The sequence below is a fragment of the Rattus norvegicus genome, chromosome 16 (assembly GCF_021556685.1).
Source record: "Rattus norvegicus strain SHRSP/BbbUtx chromosome 16, alternate assembly SHRSP_T2T, whole genome shotgun sequence".
NCBI lineage: Eukaryota > Metazoa > Chordata > Mammalia > Rodentia > Muridae > Rattus > Rattus norvegicus.
Window position 1 is genome coordinate 74,284,394 of NC_141549.1, and position 8,681 is coordinate 74,293,074.

Below are 8,681 nucleotides of genomic sequence, written 5' to 3' on the forward strand. Positions count from 1 at the left end.
GTTATTTATTCAAACTGCTTCGCTGTCGTAAGGGTTTTTCACTTCCTTGACTTTCACCATTTAACATATTTTCAACAGTATGTTGTCTGGGCATCATTCCCCGTTTCAGACAACGAAGCCATTTTTCTTCTTGGTATTCTGTCAGCAGTACATGCTGTAACATGGGGCTGGCACAGTGGCTCAGTGGGTCTGAAGTCCTTGCCACCAAGCTTAATGACCTGTTGCTCCCCAGACCCACAGGGGAGAACGGACTTTCCAAAGGTATCCTCTGACTTCCAAGTGTCTACTGCTGGACACTAAGTAAGTGTAATTTTAAAACTATGAGCGTGCAAGTGGGACTAGGAATGGAGCTCCATTGGTACAGCGCCCGCCTGGTGTGAAGGAAGCCCTGGGTTGGAACCGCAGTACCACATCCAGCCGCAACAGTGGCGTACACTCGTAACTAACATTGGGAAATGGGACGTTCAAGGTCATCTTTGGCTCCACAGCAAGGCTGAGGGTAGACCTTGCAAACCCATAAGCAATCCCAGGCATGGTGCACTCTTCATCCCAGCCCTCGGCAGGCAGGTGTAGGCATGTCTCCGAATTCCAAGCCAACCTGGTCCACAGCATGAGTTCTAGGCCAACCCGAGCTACGCAGTAAGACCCTATCTAAATAAAGAGGAGGGGGGGGGGAGGAGCTATTGCTGATGTAACTGGATACGGTCCAGAACTTAATGGTAAGACACTTTTGCTGAAGGAATCACCTGCTTGTGTGGAGATGACAAGCTCGTGCTGACTTGGAAACTTTGTTTCTACTTCCTGACTTTCCTGCTGCTACAATGTATAATGTAAGCTATCAGAAAAGTAACCATCAGTCATACACCTTTGTGGACCCCGAGCTAGAGTAATGACTAGTCTGGTAAGACATGCACTTTTTTTTAAAATTATTTATTATATAAGTACAGTTGTAACTGTTTTCAGGCACACCAGAAGAGGGTATCAGATCTCATTACAGATGGTTGTGAGCCACCATGTGTTTGCTGGGATTTGAACTCAGAACCTCTGGAAGAGCAGTCAGTGCTCTTAACCGCTGAGCCATCTCTCCAGCCCCCGGGCATGTGCACTTTTATTCTGCTAAATGGAGGTAGTGTTAAACCAACTCCTAATGACTTATCATGGCAGCCATAGTTTTATGCGTCTCTCAGCCATCGTTAGGGAAGGTATCTGCAGTAGATGGTGATTAACACAGAGACCTACAACTAGTCAAGGTGCAGAGAACAAGAGGGGTCAGAATGACCAGACCTAGATGGGACATCTGTCTCCCTCCTCCCAAGGCTCAGGGATCCTTGGGGAAGAGGGGGGAATGGAAAAGTCAGAGATGAGTAGGGATAAGTGCCTTTTGGATGCAACGGGGCAGCTGCACAGAATGCTCGGTAAAGTGTGCACAAGACCTGTGCAGAGTCAGGCCATCCCAAATCCTAACATGGAGAGGGAGGGTGGCCATGAAGTCCCATCCCTAGGTGATGAGCTTTTGCCAAGTGATGGTTGCTGGGAGAAGTGGAGTCAGTTATCTCTTTCGGGGCTTTCGGGGTCCTGCTTGTGGTGTGATGAGACAGCTGCAGAGACATCTACAGTTTAAGGCTGTTGGCCTTTTTGCTGAGGCAGTCTCTGTTAGCTTCTTACTTAATCTAATGTCCCTGCCTTGTGACTCTCCTCTCTTTAGCTCCCTGTTTTGGTCCTGTCCATGCTTCTGTCTCCTGCCTCTGTCTGTCAGTCACATTCTTTTCTCATACAAAGAGCTGTCAGCCCAGGGGCAGAAGGCTCACAGGTTAGTCGTTCTGAGCTGATCATCAGCAAGACTCCGTTGCCCGGTCCATGTCTTAGTGTTAACTTTCGCCAGATGGAGTGCAACCTATCCGTCCATGACCTTTCCCATGGCGGCTTGCTTTTTCCTCTTTCTGGGCGTGTGAGGAAGTGACAAACATTTACAGGAAATGGCTTGGTGGTTAAGAGCTCTGACTGCTCTTCCAGAGGTCCTGAGTTCAATTCCCAGCCACCACATGGTGGCTCACAGCCATCTGTAATGGGATCCGATGCCCTCTTCTGGCTTGCAGGTGTACATGCAAATAGAGCACTCGTATGTAAAATAAATTAATTTTAAAAAGAAAATAGGTAATGTGTCATAGAAATGGCAATACCAAATATCTCGCTAGCACTTGGCACTGGCATTTAAATAAAGGGATATCCCTGCGTGGCCATTTGATAACAAGTGTGCATGTAGGTCATCCCAACATGTGTGTAGCCCTGGTAAGTCAACCATACTCCAGGGGATGGCTACACATCCAAGAACATATGGGCGACACAAACTGGACTTGATGTTTTTTTAAAAGGAAAGAAGAAACAAAATTGGGTGGGTTGGGAAGCGAGGGTAGATATGAAAAGAAATAGAAAGGAACATATCGAAACACTGATTTTTTGAAAATTCCAAAGAATGAATGAAAGTCATTTTAATTGTCCCAGAGTTAGATATCAGTTAAATAAGTAAGCACTTTTAAATTCAGGGGTCTTCAAATACATGTTCCCTAGGGTGAGCAACATTCCCCAGTTACCTAGACCTGTCCAGGCCTGGTGATGCACACCTTTAATCCCAGCGTTTAGGCAGGAAGTGAGTTCAGAGACAATGCGCTCTACACAGGAAGCTCCACAGTGAGACCCTGCCTCAAAACAAAAATTGCCCCTTGCTCAATATAAAGTTGTATGCCCTGGGGAAGTGCTTAGTCCTGGGCAAATTGAGACCATTGGTCACCCGGGTGCCACCTTTGTGTGTTCCTGCCACATGACCTCCTAGTGGGAACAGAGTCCTTCATTCTGCAGCCCTCTGTGTGCTGTTTCCTCTGCCTAGTGCGTGGTTCTAGGTCTCGCCACCCGTCAGGTCTCCACTGCCTCAGGTCTGAGCACCTCCTCCTGACCACCCGTGGACACCAAATCCCACAAGCTGGACTAATTGTCTCTTAGGGCATTCTGACCCTTCTCTGTTGGTTTTCATTTGTTTGCTCGGTGACAGTAATAACGGTGTTTTACTTGGAGACAGGCCTCACAGTTCAGGCTAGCTTTAACCTTCTGAACCTCTTGCCTCCACCTCAGAGCCTTTCTCTCTCCCATTCCATGGTTCTCTTAAGTATGTTACCGGCATGTTTTCTGTTCTCTAAGTCTCTGCTCCACAAACACAGTGTATCCTGCTTGCCTTATACAGCACTAAGCACCCTTTACCTAACTAAGCGCCAAGCACCCTGTATCTGACATTGCGCCTGGCAAGCCACATGAAGTTAATCATCATTTGGTGGTTGGATGTGTAAATTACAGATCCTTAGAACTATTCGTTTTGGGAATGAAATAAGAATCTACAGAGACTCAAGTCCTTTGCACTTCTCCATTTCATATTTCACTTTCCTTGCTGCAAAGTGATGGGTGGGTAATTCCCTACGTTCATGGATATGCGCCACAGTTTGTGTGTGTGTGTGTGTGTGTGTGTGTGTGTGTACATGTTGTGGCAGTCGAGTGCCATTCAAAAGAATTATCCATGCTGCTAGTTTCAGATTTGAGAACATTTCATGAAGTTAGTGACCTACCTTGTCATCGAGGCAACCCAGTACTTGGAGATCGGGAGGTGGTTAACGCCTCAGAAATAGTACATTCTCCGTTCACTAGGAAAGTTCTCAGCTTGTGCCTGAGAGGCTGATAAGGATGAAAAGCAGTAGACACTTGAGTATCTGCTATAAGCCAGACTCTGTCACGTGCTTGCGGGTCACGTGTGCAGGCGAGTTCCCCTTTAACACTTAAAAAGTAAACAGACTTTTTTTTTTAAAATATTTTATTTATTTATTATATATAAGTACACTGTAGCTGTCTTCAGACACACCAGAAGAGGGCATCAAATCTCATTACAGATGGTTGTGAGCCACCACGTGGTTGCTGGGATTTGAACTCAGGACCTCGGGAAGAGCAGTCGGTGCTCTTAACCGCTGAGCCATCTCTCCAGCCCGTAAACAGACTTTTAAAACGACACAAGCAAGTGCTTTATCTTAGAACCAGGAAAATCTCCTAAGGGGCTCTAAGAAGCACAGAAAGAAGGGGGATATTGAAATACAGGCAGTACACAGAGAGGAAGAAGACCTGGGGTGGAAGTGGGGGTGGGCCAAGAGGAGTGGGGTAGGGTCATTCAAAACTAAAGATATATAAAAATACAGATGGAAACGTTATTCTGTAAGTGTTCCTTTTAAAGAATAGAGGGAAAAAATTAATGGAAGTATCTTGCGTGGATGGATACTACTGCTTCCAGAAGTCACAGGTTATTAAAAATCCCAAAGCTGCGTTTGAGGTATCTCCTTATTCGTCATTGGTCAGGGAGGCCTTGCCATTCCGCTTGGAATAGATGGTAAGATCATATTGCTGAAGATATTACACACTTTGATTATAGCACATTGAGAAATCTTGACTGGAACCGACCTAAAAATTTCTTCCATGTTGACTAGAGTTCATAATGCCAGAACATTCTATGTAGATTCCTGGAGGAAAATGGATGTAAAGAGTCTTATTCAAATGTGAACCCCTGTGAGCTAAGATACCAACCTGCCAGATTGAAGCTGTGTCTAGATATAATAGTGGCACGGCTGTTCTGGAGTTAACCAAGCACTTTCTGCTTAGATCAGAGGCCTGCTCCACAAGAAGGAATTCATGCTTGGAACTGTAAACCTAGTCAAACACTCAGGGTTCCAAGGGTGAGAGGCCCTAGTGTGTTGGGGCGCCTGAGAGCCTGAGGGGGGGGAAATAGCCAAATGTCCTTAAATGAGTGGCAACTTCACCACACCCCTCCCCCACACTCTCTTACTAAACCTTCCTGGAGGCCTTGGGAAAGGACAAAGAGACCACCCTGTGATTAGTCCCTGCCAAAATGCGTATGTGGGACCTTGCTACATTTCCCCGCCATTGCTTGACCTATGGGAGGTAGGGTGCTTTTTACCAGGTTCTCTCCGGTTCTTAGTTCTTTTGCACAGACGTTTGGCTGAGTCTAACACTCAAAGGTATTTTCTTAAAGAAACCTCAACGTCTCTTTGATCAGAATCCCACAACCCTAAGGGATTGGGGGATGTGCTCCTGTTATTTTGCTAAATGTGGCAAACCACCCTCTGAGTGTTTGCTTAGAGCAGTAGATGCTGCTCATGGCCTTTGCCAGAGAAGCTTTCTCTCTGCAGTGGTTGATGCAGAAACTCAGACAGGTGCGGAGACTAAGTGACAGTTGAGCGCTTAGCTTTAGTGAGACATGTACATATGAGCTACCACCTCCCAGCACCTCCCCAGCACCTCCCAGCACCACCGTCTCCTGTTGATGGAGAGACCACCGCACTCCAGTACTGTGATTACGTGCACAGCGTGGGGCCTTGGGATCTTGGGATTGGGAGAGGGCTCCGGAGTGTGGATACTTGATGGTTGCTATGATACGGGAAGTGATTTTTCAGTGATGTAGCCGCTGATAAGTCGCCTGCTCCGAGCACAGTCCCCTTTGTTGATTAGGGGACTCTCTATCTTGACCCTTTTGGTATTTTGAGTAGAGGAACACTGTTGGGGGCTGTGTTGCTGTATTGTGCCTTCATGATCATTACCAACCTGATGCCAGGAGCACTCTGGTTCCCCTCTGAACTCTTCACTATGGTTTTGTCATATATAGCCTCTATTATGTTGAGGTGTGCTCTCTCTAGTCTCAGTCAGTCTGTCTGTCTGCCTCTCTCTCTCTTCCTCCCTCCCTCCCCCTCCCTCTCTCTCACCCTATCTCCCTCTCTCCCTTTCTCCCTCTCCCCTCTCTAACATTTATCATGAAGGCATGTTGGATTTTGACAAAGATTTTTCTGCACTCACTTGAGATGGTCATGTGATTTCAGTCTTTAAATCCATCCATTTATTGACTTCATATATTGAACCATCCTGGCATCTCTTGGATAACACTAACTTGGTCATGGTAGATAAACGTTTTAATGAATATCCGTGTTCAGTTTTCAAATATTTTATTCAGGGGCTTTCCGCTAGTCAGAGTGCAGAGATTGGTTAACCGTGGATACCCAGTCCCAGTGGATATTTCTCCAACAACATACCTAAGGCCCACAGAACACTGAGGGTAATGGGGACAGAAAGACCAAAAGCCACGGGACTGGGAAGTCTCCTGAGATTATGGCTACTAGAAATAACCCAGGATATCACAACATATGGTTACCTAAACAAGATCCAAACAGTGGCAACCCTAATAGACAGGGAAGGGGGAAATCTCAGGGGGGCCCTACCTTGAGGCAACTACAGACGACTAACAACTCCTGACGGGAGGAAAAGTAGTCTTCCCCAGGAGGTTATATAATACCAAGTGGTCAGCTCTGAAGTCAGCACAAACAACATTAAGTGCACGCAGCATATTATATTTATGTATTTCATGCACACATTTTGTGAATATATTATATACACATCATAATGATAAGTCATGAATTTGAGAGAGGGTTAGCGGGGAATGGAAAGGGTTGGAGGGAGGAAAGAAAGGATGTAACTATGTTAGGTAAAACGTTTTATATTGTTAAAAAAGAAAATTCTAGGTCCCCATTCACACGGTAGTGAAAGACTGAATAGGTTCCACCTCGAGGCTGAAGATGGTTGTGACTCACAGGGAAAGTGCTTCACACATGCTGTTTTCGGGGTAAGCATCTCTGTTGACGGGCTGTACTACTACCACCCTGGGGACATCGCTTAAAAATTAATCAGTGACTCAAGGTGTGAGTATGGAACAATTTAGTGACCGTGTTCACTGTGCCTCCATTTCTGTGGTGGGGATTGAATCCAGAGCCTCAAGTCTACCAGGCAAGTGCTCTACCACTGAGCCACATTCTCAGATCTATTTGTGGTCCCATAATTTTTGCTTTAAAGTTACCCTCTTTGATTTTCATTAATAGAAATAATATTAAAACCATTTTTTTCTTTTGGCTTTCTGATACAGAAATCTCATATACTGTAGGCCTTGAACTACAATGGCCAAGGATGCTCTTGAACTTGTGGTTTCCCGTCTGAGATAATAGACTTAGAACGATATGCCTAGTTCATGTCATTTATCCAGGGCTTCTGCATGCTACCTAACTTTTAGAGAAAGTTTACTTTTGAAGGAATGGGGTCTGTGGTGGTTCGAATGAGAAGTGTCCCCCACAGTCTTGGGGTTCTGAACACTTGAGTCCCAGTCAGTGTGAAGTTTGTGGAGGCTTAGGAGGTGAACCTTTGCTGGCAGAAGTATGTCATTGAGGGCAAGCTTACAAGTAAAAAGTAACGCTGCTTCCTTGAAGTTCTTCCTCTGTGCTCGGTGATTCTGGCAAAGAATGCAAGAGCTAAGCCGTGTGTTATAGTCACCATTCCTGCTGCCTGCTGCCATATTGTTCCTACACCATCATGGTCTCTTACCTCTTTGGTTTTTTTTTTTTTTTTTTTTTTTCCGGAGCTGGGGACCAACTCTTACCTCTTTGAACCCTTCAACCAAAATGAACTCCCCCTCTTGCTTAAGATATCTTTGGTCATGATGGCACTTTTTCATAAAAAGTAACAATGATCTAACCCCTAAGTATGTTTGTTTTAGATCTAAAGTGCTCTACTGAAATTTACTCTTTTTTTTTTTTTTTTTTTTTTTTTGGTTCTTTTTTTCGGAGCTGGGGACCGAACCCAGGGCCTTGTGCTTCCCAGGCAAGGGCTCTACCACTGAGCTAAATCCCCAACCCCGAAATTTACTCTTTTTATTTGCATATACTGTAGCTGTCTTCAGACACACCAGGGAAGAGGGCATCGAATCCTATTAAAGATGGTTGTGAGCCACCTTGTGGTGGCTGGGAATTGAACTCAGGTCCTCTGGAAAAGCAGTCTGCTCTGAACCACTGGGCCATCTCTCCAGCGGAAATTAACTCTTGAGAAAGCAAATGTATGATCAGTGAGATGGCTCAGATGGCACTTGCTTGCTCAGCCTGAGTTAGATTCCTAGGACTCTCATAATGGAAGGAAAAAGAATGCGATTCTCGCACTACTGTCCTCTTTCTTGGCCAGCGCACCATAGCACATATATACCCACACATCTATCAAGGGCGCGCATGCACACACCGCGGCGGGGGACGGGGGAAGGGGCGCGGACCGGTGTTGTTAACGTCGAGTTTGGAGACCATATGCTTCCACTCACTCCTGGGTTTTAACTACCAGCTAACATCCCTTTCTCACTCTAGTTTTTGCACTTTTTACTAAGCATCAAACCTTGCCGAGCTCTCTTCTCTGGAGGCAGATTCTCGCCTGGGGCTTTATTTTCCTCCTCGAACTAGCTCTTTGTGTTCCTAGAGCGCACAGTACTTCTAGCCTCCTCTGACCAGATGTTTCCCTAACGACTTTTTCACCCTCAGCTACCTCCGGCTCTGGAATCGGACTCTATTGTCTCTCCAGAAGCCATTTGGAAACGAGCTTTTAGCGACCAACCACAAAGGGTTACAGAAGCTCACAACAGGTGTGAGCCAAAGGGTGCTGGTTTGTTGTTGTTTGGAAGTTTCCTACGTTTTAGTACGATCGTTTGCTTGGCACAGTGTAAAGGGGACTCTCTCCAATCCTCAAATGCGCAGTGATTCCCACTCTTAGCCAGGAAAAAGAGC

General features: G+C 45.8%; 1 protein-coding gene and 1 non-coding gene across 1 annotated transcript; one reads left to right on the forward strand and one right to left on the reverse strand.

Annotated features, from left to right (window-relative positions):
- The window catches only part of Erich1 (glutamate-rich 1), a gene marked incomplete at its 5' end in the record, with an annotated part of 52,793,804 nt that overhangs the window by 43,413,834 nt on the left and 9,371,289 nt on the right, over positions 1 to 8,681 (forward strand).
- Positions 7,699 to 7,779, reverse strand: Trnap-ggg (transfer RNA proline (anticodon GGG)). The gene has a single exon. It is a non-coding gene; the product is annotated as a tRNA-Pro (tRNA).